Source organism: Artibeus jamaicensis, unplaced genomic scaffold (genome assembly GCF_021234435.1).
Source record: "Artibeus jamaicensis isolate MK-2021 breed Jamaican fruit bat unplaced genomic scaffold, CSHL_Jam_final contig_3182, whole genome shotgun sequence".
Lineage (NCBI taxonomy): Eukaryota > Metazoa > Chordata > Mammalia > Chiroptera > Phyllostomidae > Artibeus > Artibeus jamaicensis.
In genome coordinates, this window is record NW_026521742.1 from 3,164,631 (window position 1) to 3,183,331 (window position 18,701).

General features: G+C 41.4%; 1 non-coding gene across 1 annotated transcript; it reads left to right on the plus strand.

Annotated features, from left to right (window-relative positions):
• The first annotated feature begins 517 nt into the window (after nt 1-517).
• On the plus strand, nt 518-622 carry LOC119042043 (U6 spliceosomal RNA). The gene has a single exon (XR_005081150.1). It is a non-coding gene; the product is annotated as a U6 spliceosomal RNA (small nuclear RNA).
• The last annotated feature ends 18,079 nt before the right edge of the window (nt 623-18,701 follow it).

An 18,701-nucleotide genomic window follows, 5' to 3' on the forward strand; every position in this document is an offset into this window, starting at 1 on the left:
ATTTATAAAGTCCTTAGGATAAAAGGGTAGTTAAGAACTTTAAGATAGTTCCTGATATGAATTGCTAAGAGGTGATGCCAATTTCTACACCCCCCCCCCCCCCCCCGCAGAGTGTTTGTGGACTGGTTTCATTGCAGTGTTGTAACTGGGTGATTTCTGAAGTTACTTTAATGTAGTGAGTGTAAGGTGGTATCACATTATTTAAGTGGGCATTTCTTTGATTACCGGTAGAGTTGAATATTTTCCCACATGCTTGTTTACTAGTAGCACCTCTGTTTTCATGAATTATCTGCTTAAGTTCTCTGCCAGTTTACAAATTAAGAACTTAATTTTTTTATCAGTATGTATGAACCTCAGGTAACATAGAAATGAACATTTTTTATATTTGCCATGAAAGCTTCTTCTAGATGATATTTTCCCTTTGATACTGCTTTTGCCAAATGGTTACTTACTTCTATAATGTCCAGACTTTCCATCCTTTGGAATTCCTTTCAACTTCTAAAGTTATCGTTCTTGCGTTCGCTTTAGCAGTACATACACTAAAACTGGAATGATACAGAGAAGATTAGCCTGGCCTCTGTGCAAGGATGACACACACATTTGTAAAGTGTTCCACATTTTTTATGGGGTAAGAATTATATCTCAGTAAAGCTGTTATAAGAAAGTATCTGCCCTTTAAAGATTTGAAGCAGTACAGTAAAACAAGTCCTCTTTACAGGCAAGTCCTTGCCTTACAGGCAAGGATTTTACTTAAGCTTTTTCTATCCATATTCATTTGTGATATGTGCCTATATTTTCCTTTTTGTGTATTTTACCTTTATCAGGCTTTAGGAAGAAAATCATGCTTGCCTAGTGGACATAAAGGCACTCTTATCTCTTTTTGCACTCTTGATGTTTTATACAATATCAAAATCATCTGTTTCCTAAAAGTATGAAAATTGTTCTGGTGCAAACATTGGGACCAGCTGCATTTTTTAGGTTGTTATCAGAAATTTCCTTAATTTCTTCCCTGGTTCTTATTCTGCTTAGATTTATACTTCTTGAGTCATTTTTAGTAAACTATATCATTCTAGAAATTATTCATTTCATTGAGGATTTCAGTTTATTAGCCTACAAGTGTGTAGCACATTCTCTTTGGATTTGGGGAGAAAATCTATTTCCTTTATTTTGTCCTGTCTTCATTCTCATTTTTAATTAAAAATCTTCCCTTAATTGTATTTGTCAGAAGTTCATTTATTTTAGTAGTCTTATCAAAAAACCAGTATTTGAACTAATTTATTATTGTACTACTTTATGTTTCGCAATTTATTTATTTCAGCTTTTATCTTTATTTACTGCCTCTTTTAAAATTACTTTCCCCCTAAGTTCTAAATGGAAGGCTTTGTTAACATCAACTTGAAAAATCCCAGCCTTAATAGGATTTTGAAGCCTGAAATAAGTTTTGGAGAAAGAAACCGATATCTTCCCATTATATGTTTATCAATCAGGGACCAGCCAGGACAACGGAGCCTGCACCAGCAGGTTTAATACAGCCAATTCATAGGGGAACTAGCTGTGAGGTGTTAAAATAGCTGAAAAGCCAAATGGGCTGATGAGTCAATGCAGAATGAGCAGCAGCAGCAAGCTGCCCCTCCCCACCCAACCAAGCTGGAGGGAGAAGAAGAGGAATGTTCCCAGATCCCAGGAGCTGGGTACCTGTTGGGAACCTGAAGCACAGAGCTGACAGAAGCCTCAGAAAGCAGCGATGGGGTGGAGGATGGAGAGGAAAGGGGAAAGGAATAATCCAGCTTTTACTACCTTCCTCTTTTCCCATCTCCTGCTAGAGCTTCTCTTTGACAGAAGCCAGTTAGCAAAGGAGCCTGAAATGTAATTTGTGGGGGTTCAGGTTTGACAAGGAAGGGCTCTCAATGGACCTGAGAACAGATGATAACCAGCACGGACACCTTCCCTTCACGGCAGGTGAGGCTGGAAGAGTTCCTGATGCTGGAAAGATGACAGTGCTCCACCAGGATGGCTCCACCAGGATGGCTCCCGCTGGGTCTCACCTACGGCACCCCTTCCCTATCTTCCCTTTCTCCCTGCTAGTTTTTAATCATTGAGCCCATTTTAAAAAGGTACATTAAGTTTGTGTCCTGACTCTTCCCTCAGCCATCTTACCCACAGCTTGATTCTAACCTGGCCTTGCACACAGAGTGCCCAGCTTGTTACCTCCTCTGACTTCTTTGCTCAACTCCAGACCTGGATTTCTAGCTTCCTAGTGGTCATCTTGGATGCCTCAGAACTCCTGTAAATGGAATTTATGATGTTCTCTTTTCTCCAAATCTCTTTCACCCTCTGCATTCCATTCTCAGCTGATAGGACCTCCTCCATCCCAGCATCAGACCTGGTCAGCCTGAGTAACCTTGAACCCTTCCTTCTCCCTCGGTCCCTGGTGGGCTTCTGCACATCTGCTCAACTGAGTGCCCTAAGATTTCTCTGTTTCTTTCTTCTCCCCTCGCTTCAGCTGCACCAGCTCTGGCCTCATTATTTCTGCTCTGGCCTCTTTTTTCTTTGCAATTTGGTTAATTTCAGCAGTACATGAAATAGAGAAATTCATAAAAGTCACTATTTTTATTGTAGGCAGTATCTTTTCAGTGTTTCACTATGCATATTTTAAGTTAACTCGTGCTTTTCGAAAAGGGGTCCTTTTGGTGTTGAGCACCTGTGTGCTTGTGGAAGCAGTGCTGGGTATTAAGTCTTACTTCTGAGGAGTAGCAGTCTGTTTGGAGACCTTCTTGCCTATCACTTAGAAATGCTATACTATTTGTTAAGCTAAAGCAGCAATGTTCTACATCTAGTGGGTACATTTGGAATTGACTGAATAAATGTTCAGTACATTAAAGGATTAACACTATATTGTGATCCATGATGATTTCCCAATATACAATCATCTTCTGGTTATTATCGGCTGGTACTGCATGTTTTTCAATGGCTGCAAGAGAGTTACAATGGGTTCAGGAAGTAGCAATGAGCCATTCAAAGACAGCAAGATCCCCAGAAGAGCCATTTAATGGTTAAGTCTTCACTAAAATGCCTCAAGGAGGTAGACTGATAACCAAGCACTTCTATTTATTTCAAGACATGAAAAAAGCATAAGTACTTATTTATACTTTTTTAGATCCATGGATGATATTAAGTTATAACCCTGGAGGGTGTTTTATTTTTGCAAAGATAGGTTCTAAAAATCATAAAACCAGATATATTAATAATAATACACATATCAAAATTAGATTAAAAATATAAGTCATGCCTCTCATTCGCTGTCCTGGTGTTAACGACATGTATACAAAAATATATACTTAGAATACCACCAAGCACCCCAACATTTACAGATGTAGGTGTTGTCAAAAAGGTCTTTCTGTAACTTTAGCAAAGTGAAACTGTTTTCCCCTCCTCTAGTCTCCCTCTGTTCCAGGCCATTCCCCAAGTTGCTGCCAAAGTGATCGTTTTGGGAACAGAAACTGATTGTGTTCCTCAAGGCTGTGAACCCCCCAAGTTCACCCAAGTATACAGGATTAGCTACAAATTTATCTGTTTTGGGATCAGCTTCTGCCGCCTTTCCCCACCTTATCTGTTGCCATTTTTTCCGCTGGTGTTCTCTGATCTAATCATGCCAGACTACTTTCTCTGCCCTGAGAAGGCCAGGCTGTTTGATATTCCTGCATCTGTGCACGTGTTCCTCTCTGATTCTGAAAGGCAGTGGTTCTGAAAGTGGGTGTCCGGACCGGCAGCAGCAGCACCTGGGAACTTATTAAGAATGTAGATTTCCAGATCCCACCCTGACCTACTGAATTAAAAAGTCTGGAGGTGTGGTTGGGAATCTGGGTTTTAATCCTCTAGGTGATTCAAATGCAAGATCAGGTTGAGAACCACTACCGTAAAGGACCTCCCTGTACACCCTGAACCCTACTTAATTACAGATGCCAGCTTTGTGTGGCTTTTTCTGTTACTTTGGGTGGAGTTAATCATTCTTCCTTTAAGATCTCCCAGCGTTTTGTGAAAACCACTACTAGAGCTGTTAAAACCAGTCCGTCTATTAAATAACCATGAGCTTCTCAAAGGAAAGGACTGAGTCTCATTCATCTTTATTTTCTAGTCTTTAGAAATTTCCTAGAAATGCACAAAATACACACATGCAACATGCACAAATAGCTATGATTAAAAGTTATTTAATAAAACACTAATATAATGCTTATAGCCAGGCATTGTTCTGAGCATTACAATAATTGACAAGCTTTTAAAAAATATTTTATTTATTTATTTATTTTTAGAAAGTGAAGGAGGGAGGGAGAAAGCGAGGTAGAGAAACATCAGAGTGTGGCTGCCTCTCCCACACCCTCCACCAGAGACTTGGCCTGCAACCCAGACATGTGCCTTAACTGGGGATGGAACTGGCAACCCTTTGGTTTGCAGGCCAGCACTCAATCCAATGAGCCACACCAGCCAGGGCTAAAACCTTTTACTTCTCATAAAAACTGTAAGTTTTGGGAGCTCTTATAGCTACTACTTTTCAGCTGAAGAAACTGAGGCACAGAGAGGTTAGAGTGACAGAGCTGTAGTTTAAATTCTGGTGGCCGGGCTACAGATTCTGACTCCTATGTCCCCCGCTCATCAGTGGTATTAGCTGTATTAAAAGCATGTGTAGAGAGGCTTTCTGACTGGCAAACTGGACTGCTCTGCGTTGCAGAAGTTCTTGGTAGTGCTGCCTATTGCTTTCCCTTCAGGTTTGGCAGCTCCCGAAGCCATGGAGCAGTGCAGGGCAGCTTCTTAGCAGGCTCAAGAGTTCTGCTTAGTTTCTCTCCTTATAGTGGGAGAGGATCCGAATGAATGGTCTGAAACAGCTTATTTGTTTAATGGCCAGTTATCCCAGCTAGCCCAGGAGGTCTGAGAATCCGGCTAAAGTTGCAGCAGTTTTTTTTTAAACTTTATTTATTTTTAGAGAGAGGGGAAGGGAGGGGTAAAAAGAGGGAGAGAAACATGGATGTCAGAGAGAAACATTGATGGGTTGCCCCTTGTGTGCACCCTGACCGGGACACTGAACTGTAGTTTCAGTCCCGGGCATGTGCCCTGACTGAAAATCGAACCAGGGACTTCTCACTTTGCAGCACGATGCCCAACCAACTGAGCCATACTGGTCAGAGCCAAAGTTGAAGTTTTTAATCTCAAATAAGTCAGACTATTTCTTGAAGTGTTTTGGAAAACTTTAAGAAGAGAATGCATGACATTCTTGCCAAGATAGCACAGTCCCTGCCCAGAGAACTGTTGGCTTAACTAAAGATTTATATCAGCCAGTTTCAGTTCTGAAGCACGTCCCCACTTATACACAGAGTTTCTGGACTACTCTAGATGAAAGGCCTTCTCTCAGCACCCAAGAACTCAGCACATCTGCATCATGTATCTCACACTGCATGACTTATGTGAAGATGTGAGAAAAGTGTATGACTGGGAGTCTTCCAGTATAGTTGGATAGGAAAGCTGAGGCATAGACATGAAAAATTAGGACAAGGCATGATTTTACTTATCAGCACAGTCATTAGTGTGGATTCAAGTGCCAAATTGAGTGATGCCAACAATTAGAGAACAGGTCAGCATGCTATAAGATGCAGATTATGTGTTATGAATAGTAAGTACAAAACAAGTTAGAGAAAGTAGATAAGTGAAAGCTAGGGGAAGGGGAGGTATTAGGAGTGAGTGAGATTTAATCTAAGTAATTCAGGAGGGTGATACACAGCCTCATTGGATCAGCTTAATGGAGAGCTTTTCTGTGTGCTGCATCCTCTTCTGAGTGCTTCCTGTGGATCCACTTGATTTCCACAATAGTCCTGCGAGGCAGGTCTCATTCATAGCCTCATTTTACAGATGATGTGGAGGCACCGCAAAGTTAAGTAATTGTTTAGAGTGACACAGCTGGAAGATGGAGGAGCTTGGGCTTGAACCCGCAGCCTAACTCTAGCCCTTATATTTAACCACTGGACTATACGAGTAGAGTTTTTTCTTTCTTCCGAGATGCTTGGGAGCCCAATACTTGGGATGCACGAGGGTGGACCAGGCCCAAGAAGTGAGTGGCAGAGCATGTGGCAAGGGTGGTCTGAGAGATGGGGCCCATGTGATGCTTGCTGCCAGGTCCCAGGCAGATAATCCAACCATGTGTCCATCTGTAGAAGCTGAACAGATAGGCAGAAGTCAAGCATTAGCTACAGGTGGGAAACAAAAAGTCACTGACTCTGGGAAGAAGCTTCAGCCTCTCAGCCTTTGCCTCCCACCACTTCCCTGTCCATTCTGCTTAGAGACCAGTGTCCCTCATTTCAGTGACTTGTGTCTGACTTCCCAGCTTCCTCTTGGCTCCAATCAGTCAAACTCTCCCAGGGAGACTTCAGTTCCGAAAACAAACAAACAAAAAACAACTTTCTCCAAACTTTCTTCGAGGCCGTGGATGAGCAGCCAAACCCTCATTGAAGGAGTTACTCATCAAGGCCAATGGGGTTTACCCAAAATTCATGATTGCTGGTCACAGCTGCATTTTTAGCACTGCCCATCCAGCCTACGAGAGGGCCAGAGCCAATATCTGCTGTCTGGAGATCTCAATCAAACTCCTAACTGATCACCATTCTTATCCCCCTACAAACCCATTCCCAAAAGCACCCAACATGACAAAATTAGGGATTAATCACATGATGTCACTCTCTGTTTACCCCTCAGTCCCCCACTTGTGTCCCAACACCCTGTAAATGAAATCCACAAGGTCCTCCACTACCCAGTTTCTCCATCTCTCTGCCCTCATCTCCCTTCGCTTCCCCCTCACTCACTCCAATCCACTCATGGGCATCTTTCTTTGCCTTAGAACTTTGGGTCTTGGCACTTATTGTTCCCTCTGCCTGGGCCTCCCTTCCCCAGATAACCCCATGAGGGATTTCTTCTCATCATTCCTATGCCACCTGTTTGGAAAGGCCTTTCCTCCCTGGGTACAGTTACTGCCTTTCTATATTTGAACTACATTTTTTTCCTTCAAAATACTACTGGCTGAAATCCTTATTTGTTTATCTATTATGGCAGAGACTGTTAAATAGCTACTCAATGCTTATTCTCCTCTTTTCTTATTTTTTCTTAAAAACAGAATCCTATTTCTTTGTGGCAAAAATATATCAAGCTGTGCTTATATTTCCCTTCTAGCTTCCCTTAAAAGTTGAAGTTGTTAAATTATATGTATTACCTATGGGCTAGGATTTCAGGAGAAGCTCTTTGTGGGGGCCTGACTTCACTGAGAGGCACCCCCTCTTGCCTTTTCCCATTTTTCTTTCTTTCTGCTAGGACATGGATAAAGCAAATGGAGCTGCAGCAGCCATTTTGGAATATGAGGTGCTCTGGAAGACAGACACCGTGTTCTGAGGAAGACAGGTCAGAAAAATAGAAGGTGTCTGGGTCCCTGATGACATTATAGAACCACCATATGAGTCTTGGATTGCCAACCTGCAAGCTTACTTTATGTGAGAGAAACTAGACCTACAATTTGCTAAAGTCAATATTATTTGGTGTTCTGCTATGTTCAACCAAGCTTATTATTAACAGGTAAACTTATTTATAATCTTTTTTCCTTGACTAGAATGTAACCTCCATGAGTCCAAGGACATTGTCTTTACTGTTACAGTCCTGCTAAATCACTGGTACCTATAATATCATCTGGTACATTATGGGTGCTCAATAAATATTTGCTGAATGATGAATGTATAGTAACAGAAAGGGCCCAAAGTGCTGTTTATGGGGTATGGATCAGTAGGGGAGATGAGGTTATGCTAGAGTAATAACCAAAATGTCAGTGGCCTAACACAACAGAAGTTTATTTCTGCTCAATTACGGTCATCTGCAAGTCTAAGCAGTTTTCCAGTTAGCTATTCTCTGTGTGCACCATGCTTAACAACTTTGACCTTGTAGTACCTTTACTCAAGTTCACCATACTTCAGAGTTCACCATAGAAAAAGAGGGTAGCTCTTCTGTTTTTGCTTACATTTCATTGGCCAAAGTCAGTCATATAGCCATGACTTACTTCAAGGGGTTGGTAGGGAGGGGGAAATGGAAATATTAGAGCTTATTGGTAGTTTACCATGGGTTCTATTCAGCCTCTGAAATTGCTGGGGAGAAAGTGGGCAAGAGTCCTGAGCACATCAGGCAGGGAGGAAATGGTAAGTAATTCACTGAGGATGCCAATTTAAGTGGGCAGAAAAGAAGCCATATGCACACAGTTGCTTCCTTGTGTTTATCTTTGAAGTGTGGGGATGACAACCTCTTCATCATATGGACCAGTCTGTTGCTCAGCCAGGATTGTTGAGAGCATCTGCCTGTGTGTGCTAACTCTGGACCTCACTTAAGGTGCCATAGGACTATAGTCTGTTCTCCCACTTTATTCTGCTACTCGGGCCTGCTCTTTAGGCAACACATTTTAAAACCTAAACCTTGTATCATCTTTGCTTATGGCCCTGTGTCCCATCACTTCAGGATTCTGAATTAAGCTATAAACTAATTCAAGCTAAGATGTGATGGCTTGATAAAATAACTCACCTAACATATTTGCATTTTAATGGAGGCTTTCAATGCCTTAAAGCAGAAAGGTTGTAATTTCAGGCACCCTGGTAAGCAGGTTGAAAAAATATTTTTCTCCAGAGGAGCCTTTTAGTGCTTCTTAAATCTTATCACACTGCTCTGCAGACAGAGCAGGACTGACTCTCCTGGCTGATTTCTGTCATGTTCTAAGCCAGCTGCCTCCTGGGGAGAGGGTGAAGTGATAACAACATGGGCCCTATTTTATTAAGTATATTGGCAAGAGAAGAAAGGAAGCTTATTCAGAGGAAATGGACTCAGGTGTGCGGAGCAAAACAAATAAGCCACCCTATTCCTCTGTGCTCTGATAAAACATGTTGGTGTTCATGGCAGAATTATTCTGCTTTTCCATGAAAGACAACTCAGGCTTTTTGTGCAGTTGTGGAAATAGCTAGGTCTCTTCCCCACTGTTTGACATTTTCCATGCTTGTTGCTAAATCTTTGACAGAAGCATTAGCTTGGCCAGGGAATAATAGTGTTGTAAGAAAGCTGATAATGGCCTAGAAAAAAAAGTATGTATAATACATACCTTGACATCAAATCACTGACTACTTTAATACGTAGTGCACACAAACAGAGGCCTTTTGTGTTGACATAAAATGTAAGCTCTACCTTTCTTCTCATTGAGAAGCATAAAGAACAGGAGAGGAAAATGGATGGAAGAAATTCAAATATTTTCCTTTGGAGACTTTGATATGTCAATGTGCTATATACACCAGTACATTCTCTTTCATTTTCTTAAGTATCATATTAGAGAATGAGAGCGTGTGAGAGAGGAAATAGTGTGTTTTCCGGAAACCAATTCCAGATGTGAGAATCTTGCTCTGACATGGCTTCGGAATTCTAGGGGACCTGACACACTTGAAGTGAGCACCACAGAAGGGTGCTCAAAGGGGCCCAGGCTCCAGGGACCAAGAGCCAACTTCAGCCAGAATAGGTTCATATAAACTTAAATGACAGCCCCTGGGGTGGAGCCATTGGGCACAACATAGGACCATGGGTAGCACTTTCAAGGTGGGGAGTGAAAAAGAGCAATAAAAGTAGTGGAATGTGTAAGCAGGTTTTATTGACTGCTGAAATTTTTTGACTTAGATTTTTTGGGGAAAAAATTCTTTGTATGTTTCCATTGTAAAGTCTTCCCTCCTGGAGTGCCAGATGATAAACTTCAAGCCTTTTTATTTCTTTCTCTCATTTTCAGGCTCTCTCCACAAAAGCTATTACTGCCTCCACCCCCTCTTCTCATCTTTCTCCCATCCTTCAAGCAGTTAGTGAAATGTCGCTTCCGCGCTGACAGCTCTTTTCCTACTTTATGGCCGAGAACTCTGACCCCAAATATGCCTAGTTACCTCCTGCAGATTACACTTAACCCTGACCAGACTTTGATGTGATTAGAATGTATTTTGAACTGCAAGGAATAGAAAACAAGGCTCACAGTGACTTGGAACAATGACGGCACTTAATTGTTTCACCTAACAAGGAGTCTGCTGTTAGCTCATTTGTTTGCTTAGAGTCCCTCCTACATTTTTTAAAATGTGGCTAGTATGATGGAAAAAATGAATTTTTAATTTAATAACAAGAGGTCTGCTGTTAGGAGCAATGGCTTCCCAATGCCATCGAGGACCGGGCTCTTCCTCAGTTTTAACTCCATCTTCTCTGGGTATGGACATTGAGGCCTCACGCTTAAGCCTCGTGGTCACCACATGGCTGCCATAGCCCTTTGCATTCAGGGGGGGTAATCAGGGATCTGGGTGATAAAAAGGATCCTCCTCTTATCAAGGAGGAAAAGAACCATTCCTCAGAGGTCCACCAGTAGACTAGCTCTCAAATCTCAGTGTCCAGTGCCAGACCTCACGGCTGTCTAGAGATAGCCAATGAGCTTCAAGAGGGGCTGCCAAAATTAGTATCTTGCCAGGTATCTGGTCATAATTAACTCAGACTCATTGTGATCTTTTGCCTGAAAATGGACAGGTCCTGCTAGTAAGGAAGACATTGGGGTGGGTAGGCAACTACAGTGTCGATCTATTTGTAGATGGTACATTTTTAACCTGCTGCTGGTTCGTGCCACTGACGTGTATCTCACTCTGCAGTGTATGCATGTCCCTGGGTGATGGCTGTAAATATTTGTACATGAAATAATTTTTTACTGATTTTCATTAAAAAACTAATATGGGTTTATATAGAAAGTGTTTTGCCCAAGATTATACCAAATCGCATGCTGAAAACAGTGATAATACAGATATTGAAATACAAAACCCTACAGGTAATTTCCATATTTGAGCAATCAATGTGTTCCAGTAAAGTGCCCCTAAGGTGACTTTATGTAAAGTGAATCCTGTATTCCCTTTAACCATTATTACGAAATTGGAGATACATTCCCTTTGAAAGACATTATTCTGTAGGTGGTAGATGTAGGTGAAAACGATAGCCGATGAAGTTTCTAGATGGTGGCTCAGCTCCCAAATGGGGCTTTGCATCAGAATCTCCTGTTGGGGGTTTCTAAAACCACAAAATTCCCAGGCTTCTTCTCATATTGCCAGAATCACAATCTCTGAGAAGGAAATCTGGGGAGCTGTCGATTTATAAAGCTTCCCAAGGGATGTTGATATACAGGCAGGTTTAGGAATCATTGTCATAAAGCCATACGATTATGGAGGATTTAATTAACTAGTAGGACTTTGAAATAATTTGGTCTGAGTGCCTGATTTTACAGATGAGGAAGGAGAAGTTGTGAGACCTGCTAGTGGACATAGAGTTCTGCAGGAACTGAGACTCGAATTCATCCTCTGGACTCTGATGCTTGTGCTCTAGCCAGAATGTCACCCTCCTGGGAAGGGTGTAAGGATACTTCCTATGGTGCTTCCTCTGAACTGGGACTGCACTGCTTTCTTCGTATCTCTTGCTCTTTTATTCATCAACACTTCCTCAGTATATATAATTTTCTGTGGGAGTCATCAAACTACTTATTCTTAGGAATTTTTCCTTTGGGCCAAAGATGTACATTGCCATACAGAGCCAGACCACATGATTATGACCCACCAGGGGTGACTAATATTGAAAAAAATATACTCCAAACAGAAATATTAAATATGAAGATGGTATAACATTTTTGTCAACAATTTTGTGTTAAAATTCTATTAAATGAGCTTAGTTGTGTCAAGAAGGTGTTAATGATGGACTCATGAAACTAGCTTATTGTAAGGACTCATGAAACTTCCCTTATTGAAAAGGGAAGGACACTAAGATTTCATTTATTATGCAAACTTTTTTTAAAGCTTATTATATACAAGCTACTGTTTCAGATTCTGCAGTAAGGAAGGTGCTAGAAAGGGTTTGAGATAGTAAGACAGGGAAAACTTGTAACAGACCACTACAGTATAGTGTGATAACTGTAACATTTACGGTGTGCAAAGCACAGTGATGGCATGGAGGAAGAAAAGAACTTCTCTGGGATTCAGGAGGGAGAGGGCTTTATATATGGGCTGTGGCTTCTGAGTTGAGTCTTACTGAGAGCAGAAATACAAAAAGAGAAACAAAGAGGATAGACATCCATGTCTTTTTAAGAGGTTGAATTGACAGGATCTGGTGGCTGATCGAATATTAGATGAGAAGGAGGGAGGAGTCAAGAACAATCTTCATATTTCACTTCTTGGAAACAGAATAACAAGATGAAAATTTTTGTTTTGTTTTGTGGAAAATATAATGAGTTTAGTGTAATCCCTTGCCTTGAGTCACCTAAAAGACATATGATGAAATTGCCATAGACAAGAGAGAACTTTCTGGGGCTATAGCTTTGAGAGCCATAATTTTGGTGTTAATGTATCGCTGTCTCATGTTGAGTAAGGAGAGACCTGAGGCTAGAAACCAGGGTGCTTCTAACATTTATGAAGTGCACTTGTCAGCTTTTGCTGCATAACAAAGTAACTCCAAATTTAGACTTAAAAGAGCAAGCCTTTGTTATTTCTCATGTTTAGTGGTTTGACTGGGTGGTTATTCTGGAGCGAGTTGGCCCAGCTGAGGCCAGATGATCTATGATGGTCACTATGAAGTCTGGTGGTTGGCTTGATGTCAGATGGGACAGTAAGATGATTTAGGCACATGTCTCATTATCCAGCAGATTATTAGCTCAGACATCTTCACATGGTGGTGGTTAAAGATCCTCATGAGTTATGCGAAAGAGGAGAAAACTCCAATGCACAAACATTCTCCAGGTTTCTGGTTGTGTCACATTTGCTAAGTGCCTTTTGTCAAAATAAGTCACCTGGCCAGCCTAGAGTCAGAGTGGGAAGGGGATAGATACAGAATAGGGAGTCATTGTGACCGTCGTTGTGCTCCTGCAGGGACAAGGTCGGTGGAAGGGGAGCCCATGACTCTCTGGGCAGTGTGCCAGGCAGTTTAGAGAAGCTTAGAGAGGTAAGCTCTTAGCTCAAAGTTCCGCTAAATGATGAGCTGCTCAAACCTTGCTCCATCTAGATCCAAATTTCATGCTTGATTACACTCCCACTGTATCTAATTAGGATACACTTCTTGTCTCTGGAGACCCTCCCACTATGCTAAGAACCCCTTTTGCTGCCCCTGAAACAAACACATGAACAAAAAAAAGTGTAAAGTGACCCTTTCACATTTTGAGAGCACAGATTATGTGCTTGTATTTGACCATTTATTTTTGGTTATGATTAAGGCTAACTGTTTGTCTTGTGGCTGGTTAGGAATATTAGCACTGGAAGTGCTGCTAGCACATTCTGGATTTGGCACTGTTGGCTTGGGATGACTCATAGGGAGTGGGTTTGCCTTTGAAAGGTGTTTATTCTTTCTCAGTATCTGTGTGCAATTTACTCTTTCTGAAAATCTATTCTTTTTGCAAATGATAATTCTTCCTTCATGCTTGCTTTCAAGAGGAGTGCCCCAGAGCAGGTATTTTGCTGTCTTCACTCCCCTCATGTCATGGAGTCTATTCTACATGGTGAGCTCTTAGCAGCAACTCTGTGTGTGGGATATTTGTTGAACGAGTAGGTGTAATATGCAAGGATCATCAGAAAGCCCCAGGCAAGTTGCTTCCTCTCCCTGTGTTTCCTTTCCTGACTTATGAGATGAGAGGACTGGACTAAAAAATCTGCAAATTCACCTCCACCACTAAGGGCTAATTGGGATTTGTAATCCTTGCTTCTCAGGTAACAGGAGAAGGTCAAGGGTGTGGGTTAGCTTGCTGTACAAAGTTTTGGGTGATCCTGGGCCCGACTTCCTCTTCAGTGGTCATTTTCTGACATGGACCTTCACAGCTATGCTGCAATGCTAGCTAGTTCCTAGAACCCATGTGCACTCATGCTCTCACTCTGCACAAGTGGCTCCTCCTCCTGGAAAGTCCTTCTCCTCTAAAGCACTCTTTCCTTATCCTTTAAAACTCAGCTCAAAATTCAGAGATAACAGCTTCTATGAAGTCTTCCACAATCTCTGGGAACCCACAATCTCTGGGAACATGTCACCTATGTTCCCAGAAGTATTGGGAACACTTTACCCTGCCCTCTGGTATCCTGTTTATATCTTTACTGAAGATATACTCTCTTCACCCTCTATTATAACTTCATCCTCTATTATAATTTTGTGTTGCTTCTTTGGGCTGGGAATTCCTTGAAGGACATGGCTTGGTTCTCTGTGTCTCTAGTTGCCTAGTATAGTGCTTGATGCATAATGATGCTCAATATATGATGAAAGATTGAATAGCTGCCTCCATCCTACTCTGCAGAGTTTCCAACTGCTCCAGCTTTTTCTGGTGGTGGTGCTGACTTCCATCTTACAATGTTAGGGGGATGTATTGTAAGTGTCAGTGCCCCTTTAAGTAATATGGGTAATGTCTATAGGTTCAGCAGTGATTTGGGGCATTTCTAACTTCCAGATGCTCATTAATGAATTCCAGGCAAGTTCCAGCTTTAAGTGACCTCTGGTTTCTGGGGATTTGAGGTCCTTAGAACATTCCAGTGTTTGCAGAGAATGAGCAACTATTTCTCTGGTTTCTGACACTTCATATGGGCAGGGAACATGCCAGATAGAAGGAAAAGCAGAAGGCAAAGAATAACATGGAAGGATGTAGCAGATGTTGGGGAGGTTCCATGCTTCAGTGGCTGGAAGGATGGTGGTAGTGCCACAAGTAGAAGCATATGACACAGGATGAGGATTGGATGATAAATGTTTGATCACTCCAAGCAGTGAAGTGATGACTGTGGAATTGTCTAAAAGGCAGTCAAAATGGAGACTGGAGCTGGAGAGAAAAAAGTCAGAATCTGAATGAGAAAGACTAGACATACTGAAGTAGAGAATGTAGATGGAATTGCCAAGAGAGAACATACAGAGAAAGGAGAAGCTGGTAAATAGCTACTTGGAGAACGTTGTTTCTAACAATGAGCCAGAGGGATGGAGAAAGATATGAGTCCCAGAAGAATATAAAACCATAGAAATTTATGGAGAAGGGTTTGTCGAGAGCTTGCTTGGAGACCCTTAAATGGAACTCTTACTCATAAATCTTAAAAATAGAGTGTGTCTTCATGGAATGATAGCCTCCTCAGCTGTGTGTTTGCAGGTTTGTTCACGAAGACTGACTGTCTCGCCCTGCCAGTTTGATGAGATGAGTCAGTTCAGACAATGGGCAGGAGACAGATTTTTCATGGGAGTGGGGAACACTTCAGTAAGATGGCATGATTAGGAACTGTCAGATGACACAGAATCACTGGGCTTTTAATACTGATAGAATTCTTGACTGCTTTTTAAAATAACCTTCTTTAACCTCCCAGGCTTTCCCTATGAGCAAAAGGTATACTTCTGATTTATAAAACACAACAACTACATCCAGATGGGATGACCCCTGTGCTTTCATTAATTAACTTAATTTTGGCATTCACCCAGGCAGAAAAAGACTGCTGTATTGGAAGCTATTCTGTTTTTTCTTTTTTAAAAATAAGCAGTTAGTACTTGGAAATTCTTATTTATTGGGAATTCTTATTTATTCATTGTGGTAAAATACACATAAATTTTACCATTTTAACTATTTTTAGTGTACAGCTCAGGGGCATTAAGTTACATTTACAGTGTCCTTCAACCATCACCACTGCCCATTTTCAGAAAATTTTCATCATCCCAAACAGAAACTCCGTACTCCTTAAACATTAAATTCCAATTTCCTTTTCTCCCAAGACCCTGGGAACTTCTATTCTACTTCTGGTTTCTATGAATTTACCTAGTTTATGTACCTTATATAAGTGGAATTAAACATATTTGTCCTTTGTGTCTGGCTTATTTTACTTAGCGCATCCTCAGAATTTTTTCATAGCGGTCTGGAATTTGGCTGTCTCAATGTCTTGCGTACAGATTTCTGGAGTATGTGACATAATTTCTCAATTATTTTCTCAGAGGCTTTTGCTTTGTTATGTCTTGCAATGGTGAATGAAAGTTTCTACCCGAAGAAGCCATTCTGCCCATTTTTAATACAACTTCCAGTTACAACAGTTGTGTGATGGTAATCCTTGCAGTGGTTTCAACTTCTGCCAAAGGCCTTCAAAGGCGGAGGGAAGTGCTCCATGACCGACACGCCCTGCCTTGTGCACTTCTGGCCACTCAGTGGCCTTCGGGAACCCCCCACTATGGGATAGAACGCCAGGGCTTCTTTATCCCAACTAATTGCGACCTTGTCATGTAAGCACTTGTCACCTATCAAAACACTTCTTCATTTTGATGGCTTTAAGAAATTTTTTATAAGCTCCAATTTTTTAATTATTAGATTCAACAGACATAAAATCACTCTGCCAAATTGCTATAAAAGTTTCTAAATGCTTATTCCCAATTTCTATAGTTATCTTACTGTGGCCTAGAATGCCACTGTCCCCAGTCCCTTACCCTGAGGAGCCCCCCAGGATGTGTCACACAGGAGGGTGACTTGCTTGCAAATACCTTTTGATAGATTTTTTAAAAATATTTTATTTATTTTTAGAGAGAGGGGAAGGGAAGGAGAAAGGGTGGGAGGGAAACATCAATGTGTGCTTGCCTCTCATGTGTCCCCTACTGGGGACCTGGCCTGCAACCCAGGCATGTGCCCTGACTGGGAATTGAACCGGCAACCCTTTGCTTCACAGGCCTGTGCTCAATCCACTGAGCTATGCCAGCCAGGGCTGATAGATTTTTTTTAAAAGACATTTTTCCTCAGGATGACTCTCCCTCTTATGATTCTTTACCCCCTCATACCATCTGTGTGCCTGATCTAATCTCTGATACTCAGCTTCCGGGGAAGAGGCTGTCTTCCCATTGTTGGGCCTCATATTTGTGTTAAGATCTCTGATGTGAAGTAATGAAACATCGTTGGCTACAATTCCTATTGAGAGCTTTGCAGTTGGCAGATCTGGTTCTCTCAAGACTTCATTCTAGGCTCCTACCATCGCCATTCACAACGTGAGCCATCAACATGCCACTCGAAAACCCCCTGAGCTAAATGGCACGGCCCTGCAACATATACATGTATACCAAAGCTGCAGCCAATTTCTTGGTCTTAATAACAATATTTAAATCTCTGGACAACTGCTGGTGCTGATAATTGGTTATCTTCAATAATTCTGTGAGTTAATTCAACACTGAGTGTTAAGTGGCAGGTAAGGCTTACAGGAAGCTGGGATGGTGAGAAATCGTGTCGAGGCCTATATTTAAGCTCTATAGGTAAGCAATACTATAGTATACTTCTGCTTAGAAGGTCATGATCAAAGTAAAAAGGTGGCCTCTTAGCATATGAATTCCAGGATTCCAGGGGACTTTAAATACCTGAGCATAACAGGAGCACACAAAATATGGGCGTTGGCCTTTAGAACTGGATTTAGTTCTTCCTCTGCCATTTATAATCTCTGTGAGTTTGGGCAGATACTTAACCTCTCAGAGCCTCAAGGATTAAAATGTTAGGAGGATTAAATGAGAGTGTATGTAGAGCTTGGAGCCTGATGTATAGCAAGTGCTCACATGTTGGTTTCTGTCTCCTCTGTGATTTCTCTGCCATGTGGAAAGCAACTTATAAATGCTCAGGTTATAGGTGAAAAGCAGTCAATTGCTTCACAGAAGTGGCTGAGAACAGATTTATATTGCCTGCTGTTGTACTTTTTTTTCCTGGAGATTCTGCCGTCCTTGTCTCTTAAAGAGATTGTGTTTGATAGCAGTAAACAGGCTTTTAAGCAAAATGGCTCTTTAATCCTGCTCAAGCATACTCTGCACTCACAATAGAAATGTAGATAAAAACTGAAATGAGATATCACTTTTTACCTATTGGTTGGGCAGAAATTAAGAGTTTGATACCATGCTGGGTTAGGGAGTGTACCTCCTGGACAGCGGGGGCCCGGTAGAAGGAAGTAAATTGGAACAATGCTTATGGCAAGGAATTTAGTAATTTCTTTCAAAATCCCAAATGTACATTTTACTTCTAGAAGTGTATTCATGCTTTATCATATGCCAAAGAAAGTGTTTACTTATATAATATTATCTTCAAGGTATATTTTAAGTAAAAGATGCAAATGCAGGAGTATGTGTATAGTTTGCATTGTATATATAATATTTATGTTAAATAAAAAGAAAAATTCATTCATCTATCTAAAAAAGAATATTTTTGGTTGACCCAGACATATGTAACTGTGGGAATACAATGGAAATGGAACAGGAGCACAGGGTGTGCAGGATCATGTAATAACACAGCCTTCTCTGCACGTGTGCGGCGTGGGTCTTTCATAGTTCTCTTCTCCAGTAAGTCACAGGAGCTCAGGTGGAGCCTGTATTGCTTTTCTACTCTGAGCACCTAGGATAGGGCCTGTGCCTGGAAACACTGTAGAATGAATAAATGAATTAATGAATTAGGCAACTTGACTTCTCTCCCGAACTTACAACTGAATGAATCCTCACCCAGTGTTCACTTCGAATATTGCAGAAAATCATAGCTGTGGTGGGAGAGAACGACTAGGGGCCATAGACCCTGGGGCTACATGACCTGATTATTCATCACTGGAAAGAGCTAGTAATATTGTGTAAGAGAACCTAATGCTTGGCACCACTTGAAAGGG